Here is an 18,693-nt window from a genome sequence, read left to right on the forward strand (position 1 = left end):
TTCCGCTTACATCTAAGTACACAGGCTGTGAAATAACTTTAAAAACCAGTTCCCATTGACAAGAATTGTCATGTTAAGTGGAAATCTTACTTTATAAGACTTGCTATGTTAAGCAGAAATTTTGTGTGAATAATTACAGGCACTGGAATAGTCACTCGGATGCATTTGTGAGGCTCGGCCCTCAAAGAAAGATAAGTAATCTTTCTAATTATTATAACTATATTTCCGGATTAATTATGACTTCTGTTAATTTTTCTGAAACTCTACAAGAAATCAATCAAAAATTGAACGGAATAGAAATAGTTTCATCGCAGGTTCAAGAACTGAGAAACGACCTATCTGCTATTTCGTCGCGAATTGATTCGACAGTAGACAGGTTCTCGGAGGATACGTCACAATTGAAGAAAGATTACTTAAGTTTGTAAGCTGAAATGTCGGCTACTAACGTAAAATTGCAAAGACTAGAAAATGAGTCTAAAAAGTGTAATTTGGTCCTGTATAATTTCGATCCTACAAACAAAGGTTCTTCGTTACGAGAAGATGTAATGAAAGCACTCAACTTACATGTGCCAAATTTAGGGCTGAAAATGATGGACATTAGAGATATTTTTCGGCTAAACGCTAAACAAGGCACGCGACCGGTGCTGGTTAAGCTTACAAGTGGTTACATTCGTGATACTATATTGCGTTCAAGTGCGCACCTGAAAAGGGTGGGTCTTGGTGTTAGTCCCGATTATACAAAGCGTGAATTGTCTATTCGTAACCACCTAAAGCCTTTTCTTGAACGGGCTAGAGGAGAAAATACAGAAGCAAGACTAAGAGGGACAAAGTTATATATTGGTCAACAGTGTTTTACGTATAGCTTTTTGGGCAAAAGTTTCTCCCTGAACCTGGGTCTTTATCAGTGCCACAAAAAAGTTTAGTAAAGAGTTTGGTTTCTGAAAATAATTGGTTTAACCTGGAAGAACCTTGCAATTTAAGATCGCGTTCTTGATCTTCATCCTCAATTCAATCTTTCTTTAGTGTAGAGGAGGAGCTTAGTAGTGATAACGAAATAAATGGGATGAACAGTGAAACTCCTGTTATTAAAAAAGGCTCCACATCAACTTTTGTCGGGCCTGTGGGGGCTCCCAAACGTAACAGCCAACAAATTATTAGCCCAGATGACCACCTAAGACAGAAGAGCAAGTCGGTTAGAGCTGACGACCCTAATAAAATGGAGGCTAGGCGGCTATTTAACTCGTCACAACCCATTGGCTCAAATAGTGGATAGGATAAGCAGGGCCATGGTGCAATTTACGAGTGTCATTTAGCGCATTGGAATGTTCAGGGCTTTTCGTATCTTAAATTAGAGTGTCTTCTTAAATGTTGTGATTTTTCAGTTGTATCATTAGTAGAAACGTGGCTGGAAAAAGAGGAGAGAATAGAAGGTTTTTCTTATTTTGGATCACAAAGAAAGCAATCGCAGAGTGGTAGAACTTATGGAGGAGTGGCATTATTGATAACGAATAGATGGCGAAATTTATCTCGATTGAAAAGTGTTTCATGTAATCTAGTATGGGTGCGAGTACCTTTAGGTAGTAACTCGTTTATCTTTTATTCAGTGTATTTACCGCCGGAAACTAGCACTTTTAGTGATGAGGATACCTGGGAGATATTAGATAATGATATGGATCGTTTTCAGAACAGTTTCAGTCCGATTATTTAGTTTTTCTAGGGGATGTTAACGGATATACAGGGGAGGATGAAGGAGCCCGTGAGGAGGAGGTGGGTCTCGAACTAGGAAAAACTAAGGGAGTTGATATGATTGAGCCGTCGGTTAGGAGGAGGACGAGTAAGGACGGTCACCGGAGAAAGAATAATTGGGCGAAAAAATTATTGGATTTTTGTGGTAAGCAGAATTTGGTTATTTTGAATGGGAGGACAGGGAAGGATAAAGGAGTGGGGGATTTTACATGTTTTTCGGGTAGATCTCCAAGTGTTATAGATTATGGGGTTGTTAGTCTGGGGCTTCTTTCTTGTTGTGTGGATTTTGAGGTGATGGCGCTTGCTGGGTCGGATCACGTGCCTATTAGGGTTGAATTAGGAGGGGGAGGATGGGCTGATAGCCGGAAAAAGAAGTTTGGGGCTAAGAGAAAGATGGGTTATGAGCTTGATTGGAGGGAAGGTTTGAGGTTTGATAATGATAGTGAGGAGAAGTTGAAAAAGGTACTAGTTGAGGATAGAGGGCTGGATTCATTTATTCAGAAGAGTGAGGATATGGCAAGGGAAGGGGATATAGCAGGTTCTGTGGATTTTTTGTCGGGGGTTTTGTATAAGGTTGGAACTAAGGTGGCATGCAGGAGAAAAAATGGTAGAAGTACTGGTTTGATGAGTTTTTTTGATAAGGATTGTGAGGAAAAGAAGAAGGAGGTTTTAGTAGCTTTTAGATTGCTTAAGGCTAGTAGTACAGGTGATCTGGAAAATAATTTGCAGGTGTTAAGGGACAAGCAAAGGAGATATAAAAGGCTAGTTAAGTTGAAGAAGAGAAGCTTTGAAGAGGAAGAGAGCCGAAAAACACGTGAGAAATTTAGCGTGAATGATACAACGGAGTTCTGGAAGCTAACTAGGAAATCAACGGAAAATAGAAAGTTGACTGATTCAGTTCCTCACGCCGATACCTGGCCAGAATACTTAGAACAAAAATATAAAGAGATATACACCGAAGAGGACGAAGAGAGAGCTAATGAGGAGATGAATAGTTTAGAAGAAACAGCCGATTTTGAGTTGGATTCAGAGGACGCTAAACTACTGGAACCGGTTGGACAGGAGGAAATATGGCACGCCTTGAAAAGCATGAGAGGGAAGTCAGCACCGGGCATCGACGGAGTACAAACTAAGCTGCTGAAATGGTCAAGAGCGTGGATACTGCCAGTGCTGGCATTGATATTCTCAGAAATTCTAAGTACACCTCTATGGCCACAAAATTGGCAGATATCGATTATGATCCCATTATTTAAGAAAGGAGAAAGAAACCTACACAAGAACTATAGGAGGATAAGTTTAGGAAGTTCTATCAGTAAGCTATTTTTTAGAGTCCTTTCTAGTAGGATTGATAAATGGTTTCATTATAAAGGTATATTAATTGAATGTCAGGCAGGGTTTAGGGAAAACTATAGTACAATTGATCAAATATTTTGTTTACAGGTTTTAGTTAGTAAATATACGAGGCATAGGAAAAATAGGCTATATACGGCGTTTTTGGACAGTAGGGGAGCATTTGACGAAGTTTCAAGGAGTTTGTTGAAAGTGGTGTTGGTGAAATTAGGATTGCCAATTAGGTTAGTAGAAGTTATAATGAAAATGTACGAGGTGGTTAAAGTAGTAGTGAAGGTAGGTATTTCTTATTCTAGGCCAGTTTTAAGTAATGTAGGCCTCAAACAGGGATGCACTCTATCACCGCGTTTGTTTTCTCTTTTTATTAATGATATTGAGCAGTATTTTCGAAATAGAAATGTCCCTATGTTAAAATTAATGTCGCTGGAGCTGTTTTGTTTATTATTTGCAGATGACATAGTATTGCTTGCGAAATCGGCTCCGGATTTTCAAAAGATGTTAGAGATTTTGGATAGTTACCTGGAGAGTAAAAAATTAGTTTTAAATATTGCAAAATCAGTTATATTAGTTTTTGGAAATGATGAAAGGGAAAAGAATAAGTTTTATTTTAAAGGGAAAGAGATGAAGGAAGTTAATGATTATATTTATTTGGGATGTAACTTCACAAGTTCAGGGAGATGGAGTGATCAGGTGCCAATAGCTAGTTGGATGGGGCAGAAAACTCCATGGGCGTTATAGAAGAGTTCCCTAAGGCATTTATGACCAGTAGATATTAAGCCATAGAAGATAGTTTTTTAGACGAAAGTAGACCCAGTATTGAGTTACAGCGGGGAACTGTGGGGGTTTGAAAAAGGGGAAAAATAGAGAGAATTTATTTAGGACGTTTCAGAAGACTTTTAGGGCTAAGCGGGAAATTTAATAGTCTGGTGTTAAAGTGTGATCTAGGATTGTTTTCATTGAGGGTAAAAAGATTGGTTAGAATGAGAGGATACTGGGAAAAGGTGATTGGTTTACATAATAATAGGTTAGTAAATGCAGCTTATCTGGAGGTGTTGCAGGATAGAAGAAAATGTTCATGGGCTTCCCAGGTGAAATAAATCTTAAATAGTTGTGGGTTATCAGGTGTTTGGAATGAAGGGAAGGGGATAGGACTGGAAGTAGGAAATGTAGCAAAACTAGTAAAGGGAGTGTTTGAAGATCAGAAGATTCAGAAATGGCAGTGTGAAGTCGCAGCCTCGGTGTCCCTCGGCATTTACCGGCAATGGAAGGAGGTCTGGGGATATGATAATATTTTAAAGCGGGTTTAAATAGTGAAGAAATTAAGTGGTATATATCAGGGAGGGGTAATTTTCTAGCACTTGGAGAAAGGAGGAAATGTTTAGGGAGGGTAAGGGTAAAGGAGGGTCCTTACTCATGCCCTATGTGCGGAGAAAATGGGGAGGATCTGCTTCACTTCATGGCCCTTTGTCCCGAATTACAGGATCTAAGGAAAGATTTATTTTTTGTTAATGTGGGGACAAGTGAGTGGTTGGTTTCAGTAATGGGATCAAAAAATTATGGGACAATAAGAATGATAGCAAAGTATATAAAATTGGGTATGTCACATAGAGATAGATTTTTTTAAAAGGGGTGGGGTGAGTGTGGAAAGTATTGTTGTATGTGTGTAAGTTGTTTTCTTGTTTGTTATTTTTGTAGTCATGGCCCTTGATAGATGTAACATACATCTATCTATTTATGTTAGTTTAATGGTATCGTGTGCTTTATTATGTTTTTGTAATGTTTTGTAATTTTGCGTTGTTATTGTTATGTAGGCTATCATACTTTGCTATGAGTGTTATAATCATGTTATTATTTTGTGTGATTTTCCTTTTTTTGCCATGGCCCAAAGTGGCTTTTATTGCAATAAATATCTATCTATCTATCTATCTATTGTAATCAATTATATAGGCGTGCACTTAAATTTTGGGCGGTGGCAATGAATGACAGTGTACTATGAATGCATTCGGCACCTCCTTTTTTTAAATATGCGAGAAACCCTGTAGCACCCTACCATCGCTGGAGGCACCATCTGTGGCTATGGATTAAATTTTACTCAGATGTATTCCTTTTTCTTTAAAAAAAATTATTTCTTTTTCTTTTTCTCATCTAATGAAAGAATTATCGATTCTCCCTTCGTGCCAGTTTGCAAATATTTACCAAATAATAATAGTTGGCAAATTTCTTCTTCCTTCCAAAACTGCACGAATGCTAATAGCAAAGCTTCGTTTCCTGGCAAAGTAGATTCTTCAAGCTGAAAAGAAAACCGAGGTGTTTTTAAATAGCCACACAATGAATCTTCAACGTCTTGTGCCATTCCATCAGTTCTTCTTTGCACTGTCTTATCGCCCAAAGAAATTTTCTTGATAATATCAAATGCTGGCTTTGTGTAACACAGTCCGTATTACTTCACTTATAGCCGGTATTATTGGTTCTTCACCAATAGTATGAGGTTTCCCTGATTTGGCAATCATTAGTGAAGTATTATAAGAAGCATGCAAGCCATCGCCATCTTGTGAGGTTGCGGTTGAAAAGAGTTTTGCCATTGTCGATTGTTGGCTAAATTTTATTTTAGTGTACGAAAATAACTTAAATCCTTATCTTTTTTATCACCACGAACTTTAGTCAAATGTTCTTCTATTCTAGAAGGCTTTATAGCTTCGTTTGATAATGTTTTCTGGCAAATCAGACACATTAGCATTGTAATATTTACAGGCGACTCAATAAAGCCCAGATTTCATATATTCGATATTATATTGTCTACATTTTTTCTTTGGTTCAGCCATTATTATCTGTAGAAAAAATAAACTTTTATTAATTGTGAATTCATTAATTGTGAAGCACATATAATTACAACAAAAAAATAATAATAATACTCACCAATTATTTAAATTTCACTTGGGTGTTTGTTTTTAAAAGATATTCAAGACTTTGAGAATAGACATAAATACTGAAAAATGTGATAGAAAAACTAGAAATACAAGAAAAGAAGTAAAGATAAAGGTTATCCCCCAGCAAAATATGCTAATTAGGATTAACCTGAATATTATGAAGTAACAAGTGTTTTCTTAACATGTTTCCTTATGTACTGGTCGAACCCTAGGGCTTATACCATGGTTGGAAATTCTACTCAAATAACAGAAATTGCATTTTCAAAGGAATTGCATTATCTACTCTGGGAAAATGCTGTCCTATCTTTGACACACAAAATTGAAGTTAGAACAATGTAGCCTCCAAATCATAGAGTCATTATTATCTGTAGAAAAAATAAAACTTTTATTGAAATATTTAATAAAATATAAATAAACATGATATCATTAATTGTGAAGCACATATAATTACAACCAGTTGCATTCTTCTTCTTCTTTTAGTTTATTGGAATTGGGTGGTAAGGTTGGTAAACTACTTCTTCTTGTTTCAAAGTTGTGATATCTTCTTTCATATATAAATTTATGAGAATAATATTTACTTTATAATTTTACAATCTATAATTTAGTCATCTACTCTTCAAATGGAACAGGTATTTTTTACGTATTAAATACTTTGTTTTGTTTTATACTATTATTAGTACCATATATATAGATCGATTTATAAATTCGTTAAGTTAGAATAAGTTAAAATAAATTAAGAGAAGAAAAAACAACACCAAAACCATGTTAACAAACGAAGACATTTGTAAATCTTAATTTACATTATTTTATTTCATTTATTAATATTTTATATGTAATACCATTTTTCTAATAATTTCTTTTTTCTTTTGTGCATTCACCGCCTCCTACAGCTAATGATCGCCCCCAAATGCACCTGTGCCCATCACCGCCCCCTGGTCTCCTGCGATGCCCCCCAGGGGGAGGTAGTGCCCACTTTGGGAATCACTGCCCAAGGTAATAAAGGGCATTCATTCATTTTTATCCCCTGCAGCGTAATGTTTATAGAACCTATAAGAATCTTCCTACGAATGATTCTTCCTGATGAAGAATAACCTATTCCTCTGTGATGGCCCACGTTAACCATGCACAAAGCTTTATTAACAATATTTTGCTTCCTTGTTATATCTAATACTGCAATAGCTGTTGTTTACTAAAATCAATAATAAATTATAATACAGCCACAATTACAGTCTTACCTTAATAACAGACCCGTAAGAGCAGCTTTTAATGTCGAGTGACCCAAAAGAGTCATACACAAGTTGTGTGTCATGCATAAGCTTATTCGCCTCCTCCAATATTTTATCTGGTGTCAATTTTCGAAAATCGTAGTCTAAATATACACCTTCTGGCTTCATTGCTGAATTTGGTAAAACAATATAGAAACTACTGCCTGGTGGCTAAAAATAAAAAATACTAAGAAGGTTATTCATAAATCACTTTAAACAGGCAGAATGGAAAAAAGTGTTGAGAACACAGTACTATCACAGCAATCAAATAAATGTAAAAAAAAAAATTATTAGCAACAATTAAAAAAAGCAGCCATTAAGAGGGAGCAAAATTACCACAACGCAAGGAGACCTGGAAAAAAATTATAAGAAATTCTAGCAGTTGTAAAGCCAAAAATACTAACTAAGGTATAGGACTATGAGGCAGACGTGTAAATAGGGTTGGATTCAGAAAAAACGGATTGGTCAGGACTTGAAAATAATGGAAGAAACTGTGAGGTGAGAACACTATTTCAGGGGGTCTGTTTATGAGCCACTACCTCAATCATAAGCCTATATACCTACCACGAGCATAAACAGGGCTGATTATTGAGGAAAGCTAACTTTTTTGTTTACAACACGGAGATATATCTGCTTTCCATGATTGACATGTGATGCACCAATATCAAAATTTTAGCATTTTAGCAAGTGATTGATGTGAGTGATTGATGAATTTTAGCAAGTGATTGAGTATTCAGGTGTTGACAAGCTGAATAATGAATTAATAGCTATTAAATATACTGTAGACTTTAGTTAAGATCTTTCAGCAAGCTAAAATAAAATTATCAGAAATGCTACTTGTAAAAAGATTAATCATACAAACAAAAATCCTCAGAACAAAGACTTGGAACCACATGATCTAAAAAAAAGTGACGACTAGTTAGCTTTTTTGCTTAATCTACGAATCGAAATAGCAACCAGCTGGACAAGTGCCTTAAATTATACGAAATAGCCAACTCTTTGGCTGATAGATTCTGTTTGAAATTATAAACAGATCTTTGAGACGTCAGGCTCTCTATCCCACAGCTGCTTCTACTATTTACTGCTGAAGAATTGTTTTGGAATGATCTAATGACTGTGCTAAACCAAACAAAATGTAAAACATATCTTGTTTAATAATTTGTCGGAATAAAAGAATTTTTTCTCTTTATGTCAATGAAGAGCTTAAGGCTAGGCCCCGTAGTCTAACTTTAGTACCTGTTATTTAAAGTGTACAGAGAAACAGCAGCTGAAGCTGAACAAGTTATGCAGCAAAGCAGTTTGTATTGACAAACTTCATATTTCAATATTTGAAAAACCGGGTGCAAAGGCTCTAATTTCTAAGCTTACTAGAGGTCTTACTGACTCTTCCGATCGTACTGTTGCAAGACATCTAGCTACAGCAAAGAAAAGCAAGGTTAAACAGCTCAAAGCTGAACTCCAGAAAGTCATGAAAGTGAATTTGATCTTCAAGAACAGGGTATTGCTTTATAGGTATACAGCTCATGACATAATGAAAATTTCTGACGGCAAGCTCATGAAAGATGAAAGCTTTCAAGCCTTCTAGATGAAAACGTCTAGAAAGTATTCCTCTATTTTTTGGAGCGCCTTGCTTCAGAACCATATCTGACCACTGTCATCACTGTAGCTTCCAATATTCTAATCTTGGTGTGCAGACTTTGGGGAGAGTTGTATATACTAGGATGCAGTATATAGTGGGTCGAGCAGCCTTTCTGCTATATAATATTCTCTAAATAGTCTGTAGAGGCCATCTAGCATAGTTAGTTTGATTTTCCAATATCCAGATCAATTATTTTGATATGTTAAAATTTTCGTTTTTGAGTAAACCTATCCCAAAGTTGGAAAATATCCTCCCAAAAATATTTTACCTTTAGATTGTCTTTGTTTATTCTTTTTTAGTCCAGTAGGATTTAGTGCTTGTGGTATGAAACGAAAGCCAAATCATCTGGTCATGTTATGTTGCTATCTTGTGGCAAAATATTCAAAATGAGCAGAATTCATTTCGTATAAGAGGAGGACTGCCCCTTCCTCATTCCCACCTCAGCCTCATGGTTGTAGAAAATTCGGAGGATGCTTATTCGATCAGAAATTGAGAGTTTTAGTCCTTTTTAGTCAAAAGTGACTCGGTTAGCGGTGGGTATTTTAAAAGGGGTATTTTTTAGGGGGAGGGGTACTTTCTGACAGTGACAGGGCAGAGAAATAAAACATAAACCAACATAAAAAGGAGAAACATATCTGGCTTTAATGATTTGTAACGTCCAATTTTCCTTCTTTTTTGTCACAAGAAAACAGAGCTTTTTATGAATCATCTTGACAGGTTTTTATATCATGACTTTATAAGACAAACAATTGCAACAAGGCTGAATATGTAAAGATTCTAACTTGTGTTTTACCCAATGATATTGTCTAATATTAGTACAACGCCAAAAAACTGAGTACAGTGGTTCAGTTGCACAAGGGTTCAATTAAACGTTCAGTTGCTTGATGGTTCAGTTAAATAAGGGTTCAGTTAAATGGGGTCGAGTTGCATGGGGGTCTGGTTGCATGTGGGTCAGCTGCATGGTGGTTGAGTTGCATGGGTGTTCAGTTGCATGGTGGTTCACTTGGTTGGGGTTCAGTTACACGCACACCACATATATGAAATTACTTTGTTTGTTAGACAGAGTCTTCCTCTATTGTGCACCCCAAATAGCATCACAAAGGGCTTCAAAGAAACTGCAATATTCCCCTATAATCCTGAAATCTTCACACTTCTTACCTATTTTGTCACTGACAAGGCTGCTGCTTCTAATCCTGATGCACCTGCCCCCTTTAGTCCTGTCAGCCTGAAGACCCTCAGGTGAACAATGAAGAAGATCAGAGCTCATCCACTCCTATTTCAAATCAAGAACCAGCTACACCTGAAAAAGTCAGACCATTCCCTAAAGCTTGGCCATGCATTACCCAATATGGCCAAGGATGTAAGAAAGGAACTTTAAATTCTGACTGATATACTCCTCAAACTTCAGCTTGAAAAAGAAGAAAAGCAAAGATCAGCAAAGTAAATGATGAGATAGCTGCTGAAGGGAAAAACACCTACACAAAGAAGAAACTATTTATAAATCCAAACAGTGAAGACAGTTTGGTCCTGAATGATAAAAATGATGATTCTTTGAAAACTGGCTCTTTTGGTTCAGAGGAAGTGAATGAAGAAGTCTTTAGCTTCCATACATCACCATTTGTGACTTAATAAAAGTATCACATGAGGGAGAATTTTACCCTGGTTGTATTGTGAAAAAAAAACAGAGAGCAGTGCATAAGTCTTTCATTTGATCTATAAACCAGTTCTTCAGTGAACCACTTGATATGATTTTTGTATTTTAAAAAAAAGGTCCCAGTATATACTACTCTCCCTATGTTCCTATTCTTCCAGAACATTTTCAACTGTGAAAAAAAACCCTGGGCTTTGGTTTGCTACTTTTAACATGCTCACTGCGCCCACCATCTTTACTAATAATACTACCTAGCTAAGATAAATTGTTCAATGGATCAATTTCCTCATTACTCAACATTACCTCTTCACCTTCACTTATTCCTAGTGATGTTAACATTCATTTTCATACCTATCCTTGCACTCTGAAATTGCAAAACCTGAAATTTTCAAATTGAAGTTTTTCAAAATGACACTCAGTAATCAAGTTATTAGCCAATTGTGAAAATATACTACCTTCAACAACAGATTATCTTTGCAATTTTTTAGCAGCTTGTGAGACTTGCTTTCTAGCATGCTTTCTATTAGAAATTTAATAAACAGGAACAGATTAAAACTCATCTCGTGTAATATAAAGCAAGAGTAATTTCGATTTCTCTACATTATATAATCCTTAAAATGTTTTTGCTCATTTGCTTTTGGAAATTAAATTTGTAGCTTATCTTGTCTTGCATCTATTCACAAATTGCAGAACTTGGGGGTTGCATCTTCATGGTTTCTATTTGGGAAAAATACTGACTCAGGCAAGAGGTCACAGTGTACAGTTAAGTTAAGTTAGTACCAATTCATGATATATAACAATCATTCTGTGTCGTGTATTTAAGGTATTTTTGATGAATAAAGGTATAAAGAATCCTACAGTATTACTTTGATTTGAATGAGATGCTTCTTTCACAACATCCATAAATCTAAACTATTACTAATCTTCTAAGCTATAGAAATAAGGAAAGAGAACAGATAGTAGCTTCAAGAGACCTTCCTAGATTGTATTTTAGTCCCTAAATTGTTTCTGAAAGTTTTATTTTCTTAACTTTGTTGCTTTCTATGAAAGAATTCCCAGAAGTTTAAGCATAAGATGTCCTCCTCTGTTACTTGTGAAAAGACAACTTAACATAGTTTACTAAATGCCAATAAAAAAAAATATAGATAATTCAGTCTAGGGCTATATGTGGTCCCTATATGGGATGGGCTAGGATGGGTTTGTGACAAAAATTAAATGAAACAAACTATATTTTTTTAACTGAAAGTAAGGAGCATCATTAACATTTAGAACAAATAGAAATTATTACATATATGAGGAGGGTTTTTCCTTCCTCAACACCTCACTCTTCACACTAAGGTTTTTTAAGAGCTTATTCAAAAGCTTCTTATTATTCTAATCAAACAACCTATTTGTTTCATGAGTTGTTCTGAAAGAATTGGGAAAAAATTGAAACTTTAGCTTAAAGAGCATGGTGTTGAGGATGGTGCAACCGCCCTTCATATATGTAGTAATTTCTGTTTGTTTCAAGTTTTAATGTTGCTCCTTACTTTGAGTTGAAAGCTTTTTTCCATTTAACTTCTGTTTGTTTTTTGAATAATGCCAGGAAATCTGGCTCCACCTCCGCAAGAAATCCCCTCCCCATGGAATATCCTCTAGACAATTCAATCATGGTGAAAATTCCCCCCTCACAATTACCCTTAAGATGCCTTTTTTGCTTCTCTCTGATCTTTCTTCTGGCAAAAAAACACAACAAAATTCCATATATTTGCTGATAGGAGCTTGAAACTTCTACAGTAGGATTCTTGTATATGCTGAATCTGATGGTATGAATGTCATTAAGATTCTTGGATTTTTAGGGGTTGTAATACGATAATTCTTTTGATTTGACTATTGGTGTTGGAATTCTCTTTTTTAGAGTTTCAGTTATACTCTATATACTCTAGTTATACTACCAATAATTACCATATTTGCAAAGAGCATCAAAAAGGGAATCAAATGGTTTATTTCCTTTTTGCTCCAATCCCCATCATAAGTTAAAACAAACAATATAAAATCTCAGCCCAGTCTGTGATAGAATATTTTGATTAAATCCATTTTTTCTAAATATAAACTCTTTAAGAAACAAATCTTGAATAGGCTTATGATGTAGATGGTTAGTTGGGATTAGCTACCTAAAATATTAAGAAAGTTCTTTTTTCAGCATCTAAACATGAGCAAAAGATACAATTGTAGCTGATCCTCTTTAGATATTAATTAAAAAAAACTTTTTCCATATAAAAAGTTTTTCAAAGAAAAGTAAGAACTCCATCAAACAAAAAATGAACAAAAATAAAATCAAATGACCTACCAAGTGTGAAACTACCACAAATCAGCATAGTTAAATAAATGAAACCCAAAACGAACAGAAATTACAATAAATAACCGAGTCAAACTCATAACGAGCAGAAATTAACATAAGCTGGGCTCAAAACCCCTATGCCTTCTCAAGGCCAGAACATAATTTGCACTTTACTGAAAAAAATATAATTTTTTTTACTTTTATAACTTTAATAAATCAAATACTATTCACATTTTGATTACTAAATATCAGTATACGTATATTAAACTGACAATGCACATTCATTTGTATTTTATTAAGTAAAGTGCAAATTATGTTCTGGCCTTGGGAGGGAATAGGGGTTTTGAGCCCAATTTATGTTAATATCTGCTCATTTTGAGTTTGACTCGGTTATTTATTGTAATTTGCTCGTTTTGGGTTTCATTTTTTTATCGATGCTGATTTGTGGTAGTGTCACGCTTGGTAGATTATTTGATTTTATTTTTGTTCATTTTTTGTTTGATGTAGTTCTTTACTTAACTTTGAAAAACTTATTTTGTGGAAAAAGTTTTTTTAGTTAATTTCTGTTCGTTTTATATTGACATAGTGTTTTCAAGGAAAAAAGAAAATAGTACTTTAAATCTTTTCGTTTTTTTAAAAATTTACAGTTTGGCCTGCTATTTGTATGCTGGAGAAAAATTTTCAGAAGTTTTTAACAACATACACCCTTTACAAAATTAGGACACAAATAGAAGTGTTTAATTTAGTTTCATACCTCCTCTAGTTGACCTGAAATGGAAAACTTGATACCATTTGCAAAAGAATCTGTTTACTTTCTTTGATAGCTTGAATACACTTACCCTATTTTGATCATCCTCAAAGACCTAATTTCCGGAACTTTCTACTACGTTGAACACAATGGCTATCTGAAAATTTTCATTGGATGTGTTTGGGGGAATGGTGCGCATGAGAGGGTGGTTAGTTACCCTCCAATCACTTTTGATTATTAGCAAGGGCACTAGCCCTCTCAATTCCCAATTGAATGAGCCCCTTTTGACGTTTTTACAACAACTCCATCTATAAAAACCTTATATACCCCCAGGGCATATCTTACAACCTTTGCCCTGGGGACTCTGGAGGGTTTGTCATCCTTAAATATATAATTTCCAGAACTTTCAACTACGTTGAACAAAATGGCTATCTCTAAACTTTGATTGAATGTGTTTGGGGAAATGGTGGGAGTGAGAGGGGTCAATTACTCTCCAATCACTTTCGACTATTAAGAAGGGCAATTTCAATTTCCAAACAAATGAGCCCTTTTTGACATTTTTACAACAACTTCCTATATCAACCTTATATGCCCCGAGGGAATAACTTACAACCCTTGCAGTAAGGGCTCTGAGGGGGTTATCATCCTAAAAGCCCTTTTTGCATGTTTTTACAACATCGCTTTCTATAAAACCTTACATGCCCTTTGAATTTCCAATCGAATGAACCTTTTTTCAAGATTCTACGACAAGGATTTCAATAAAAAACTTATATGCCCCCAGGGCATAACTTAAAACCCTTGCCCTGAAGACTGTGGTGGGAGTGTTCTGCTCAAAGGTATAATTTCCTGAACTTTAAACTGCGTGGAACAAAATGGTTATCTCAAAATTTTGATTGGATATGTTTGGGGAAATGGTGGCGTGGAAAGGGTATTAGTTGCGTTCCAATCACTGTCGACTACTAAAAAGGGCACTAGCCATTTCAATTTCAAATCGAATAAGCCCTTTTTGAAGTTTCTACGACAGCGCTTTCTATAAAAACCTTATATGCCCCCAGAGCATAACTTAAAACCCTTTCCCTGAGGGCTGTGGGGGAGTGTCCTCCTCAAAAACATAATTTCTATCTGGAAATCAACAACGCTAAACCAAACGGCTATCTAAAAACTTTGATTAGATGTGTTTGGGGGAAAGGTGGGCGAGAGAGGGGGGTTAGTTGCCCTCAAATCACTTTCGAATATTAAAAAGGGCACAAGCCACTCCAATTTCCAATCGAATGAGCCTTTTTCGAAGTTTCTACGACAACTCCTTCGATACAAAGTGCCCGGGTATGGAGAAAAAAATAATAAATGATACATTGTGCAAACACTGTTCTTATATGCCCTGAGGGCAGACCTTAAAACCCTTGCCCCGAGGGTTGTGGGGGAGTGTCCTCCTCAAAAACATATTTTATATCTGGAAATCAACTACGCTGAACAAAATGGCTATTCCAAAATTTTGATTGGATGTGTTTGGGGGAATGATGGGCGTGGGAGGGGGTTAGTTGCCCTCCAATCACTTTCGACTATTAAAAAGGGCACTAACCTTTTGAATTTCCAATCGAATGAGCCTTTTCTGAAGTTTCTACGACAACACCTTCTATGAAAACCTTATATGCCCCCAGGGAATAACTTATAACCCTTGCCCGAAAGACTGTGGGAGGGTTTTTGACCATTAAAAAGGGCACTAGGGCACTTTTGACCATTAAAAAGGGCACTAGACTTTTAAATTTCCTATCAAATGAGCCCTTTTTCCAGTTTCTACGATAAAGATTTCAATAAAAACGTATATGCCCCAGGGCATAACTTATAACCCTTGCCCTGAAGACTGTGGGGGGGAGTGTCCTGCTCAAAGGTATAATTTCCTGAACTTTAAACTGCGTGGAACAAAAATGCTATCACAAAATTTTGATTGGATGTGTTTGGGGAAATGGTGGGCGTGTAAGGGGTGTTAGTGGCCTTCCAATTACTTTCGACTATTAAAAAGGGCATTAGCTGTTTCAATTTCTAATCGAATGAGCCCTTTTTGAAGTTTATACGACAACGCGTTCTATAAAAACCTTATATGCCCCTATCAAAACCTTATTTGGATGTGTTTTGGGGAAAGGTGGGCGAGAGAGGGGGGTTAGTTGCCCTGAAATTACTTTCAACTATTAAAAAGGGCACTAGCCACTCCAACTTCCAATCGAATGAGCCCTTTTCGAATTTTCTACGACAACTCCTTCGATACGAAGTGCCCGGTTATGGAGAAAAAAATAATAAATGATACATTGTGCCAACACTGTTCTTATATGCCCTGAGGGCAAACCTTAAAACCCTTGCCCCGAGGGTTGTGGGGGAGTGTCCTCCTCAAAAACATATTTTCTATCTGGAAATCAACTACGCTGAACAAAATGGCTATTTCAAAATTTTTATTGGATGTGTTTTGGGGAATGATGGGCGTGGGAGGGGGTTAGTTGCCCTCCAATCACATCTCAAAATTTTGATTGAATGTGTTTGAGGAAAGGGTGGATGTGAGAGGGGAGTTAGTTGCCCTCCAATATCTTTCGACTATTAAAAAGAGCACTAGCCCTTTAAATTTCCAATTAAATGAGCCTTTTTTGAAGTTTCTACGACAACACATTCTATAAGAACCTTAAATGCCCCCAGGGCATAACTTACAACCCTTGCCCTGAAGGCTGTGGGGGGAGTGCCCTCCTCAAAAAACATAATTTCTATCTGGAAATCAACTACGCTGAACAAAATGGCTATTTCAAAGTTTTGATTGGATGTGTTTTGGGGAATGATGGGCGTGGGAGGGGGTTAGTTGCCCTCCAATCACTTTCGACTATTAAAAAGGGCAGTAGCCTTTTGAATGTCCAATCGAATGAGCCTTTTCTGAAGTTTCTACGACAACGCCTTCTATGAAAACCTTGTATGCCCCCAGGAAATAACTTATAACCCTTGCCCTGAAGACTGTGGGGGAGTTTTTGACCATTAAAAGGGGCACTAGGGCACTTTTGACCATTAAAAAGGGCACTAGACTTTTAAATTTCCTATCAAATGAGCCCTTTTTCCAGTTTCTACGATAAAGATTTCAATAAAAACTTATATGCCCCCAAGGCATAACTTATAACCCTTGCCCTGAAGAGTGGGGGGGGGAGTGTCCTGCTCAAAGGTATAATTTCCCGAACTTTAAACTGCGTGGAACAAAATAGCTATCTCAAAATTTTGATTGGATATGTTTGGGGAAATGGTGGGCGTGTAAGGGGTGTTAGTGGCCTTCCAATTACTTTCGACTATTAAAAAGGGCATTAGCTGTTTCAATTTCTAATCGAATGAGCCCTTTTTGAAGTTTATACGACAACGCGTTCTATAAAAACCTTATTTGTTCCCAGGGCATAGCTTACAATCTTAGCCCTGATGGCTGCGAGGGGTCTTTTATCCTCCAGGACCTAATTTACAGAATTTAAAACTATGTGGAATAAAATGACTATCTAAAAATTTTGATTGAATGTAGTTTGAGGAAAGGGTGGATGTGAGAGGGGAGTTAGTTGCCCTCCAATATCTTTCGACTATTAAAAAGAGCACTAGCCCTTTAAATTTCCAATTAAATGAGCCTTTTTTGAAGTTTCTACGACAACACATTCTATAAGAACCTTAAATGCCCCCAGGGCATAACTTACAACCCTTGCCCTGAAGGCTGTGGGGGGAGTGTCCTCCTCAAAAAACATAATTTCTATCTGGAAATCAACTACGCTGAACAAAATAGATATCTCAAAATGTTGATTGGATGTGTTTAGAGGAATGATGGGCGTGGGGGATGTGTAGTTGCCTTTCAATCACTTTCGACTATTAAAAAGGGCACAAGCCACTCCAATTTCCGATTGAATGAGCCCTTTTTGAAGTGTCTACGACAACTTCTTCGATACGAAGTGCCCTGCTCTAAAGGAAAAAAACAATAAATAATACTTTGTGCCAACATCGTTCTTGCATACCCTCAGGGCATAATTTAAAACCCTTGCCCTGAAGGGTTGTGGGGCAGTGTCCTCCTCAAAAACAAATTTTCTATCTGGAAATCAACTACGCTGAACAAAATGGCTATCTAAAAATTTTGATTGGATGTGTTTGGGGGTGTTTGGGGGTATTATGGGCATGGGAGGGGATGCTAGTTGCCCTCCAATCACTTTCGACTATTAAAAGGGCACCAGCCCTTTGAATTTCCAATCGAATGAGTCTTTTTTGAAGTTTCTACGACAACAACATCTATAAAAACCTTACATGCCCTAGGGCATAACGTAAAACCCTTGCCTTGAAGGCCGCGGGGGAGTGTCTTCCTCAAAAACATAGTTTCTATCTGGAAATCAACTATTCTGAACAAAATGGCTATCTCAAATTTTGACTGGATGTGTTTGAGGGAATGATGGGCGTGGGGAGGGGGGGCTACTTGCCCTCCAATCACTTTCGAATATTTAAAAGGGCACAACCCAGTCTAATTTCCAATCGAATGAGCCCTTTTCGAAGTTTCTACGACAACTCCTTCGATATGAAGTGCCCGGGTATGGAGAAAAAAAATAATAAATGATACATTGTGCCAACACTGTTCTTATATGCCCTGAGGGCATAACTTGAAACCCTTGCCCCGAGGGTTGTGGGGGAGTGTCCTCCTCAAAAACATCTTTTCTATCGGAAAATCAACTACGCTGCACAAAATGGCTGTCTCAAAATATTGATTGGATGTGTTCGGGGGAATGATGGGCGGGGGGGGGGCTAGTTGCCCTCGAATCACTTTCGACTGTTAAAAAAGGGCACTAGCCCTTTGAATGTCCAATCAAAAGAGCCTTTTTTAAAGTTTCTAAGATAACGCCTTCTATTAAAACCTTATATGTTCCCTGAGAATAACTTATAACTCTCCCCCTGAGGTCTGTGGGGGAGTGTCATCCACCAAAACATAGTTTCCATCTGGAAATCAACTACGCTGAACAAAAGACTATCTCAAAATTTTGATTGGATGTGTTTCGGGAAGTGGTGGGCG

General features: G+C 36.8%; 1 pseudogene across 1 annotated transcript in view; it reads right to left on the bottom strand.

Moving 5' to 3' along the window:
- Positions 1 to 18,693, bottom strand: part of LOC148939537 (thimet oligopeptidase pseudogene) — a 68,645-nt pseudogene that overhangs the window by 15,160 nt on the left and 34,792 nt on the right. The window contains exon 2 of the transcript XR_016143531.1: positions 7,259 to 7,459. The product of XR_016143531.1 is annotated as a thimet oligopeptidase pseudogene (transcript). The remainder of the gene's footprint in view (positions 1 to 7,258; positions 7,460 to 18,693) is intronic.

This window comes from Artemia sp. Qi Xiang Cuo, chromosome 21, assembly GCF_049724085.1.
Source record: "Artemia sp. Qi Xiang Cuo chromosome 21, ASM4972408v1, whole genome shotgun sequence".
Lineage (NCBI taxonomy): Eukaryota > Metazoa > Arthropoda > Branchiopoda > Anostraca > Artemiidae > Artemia > Artemia sp. Qi Xiang Cuo.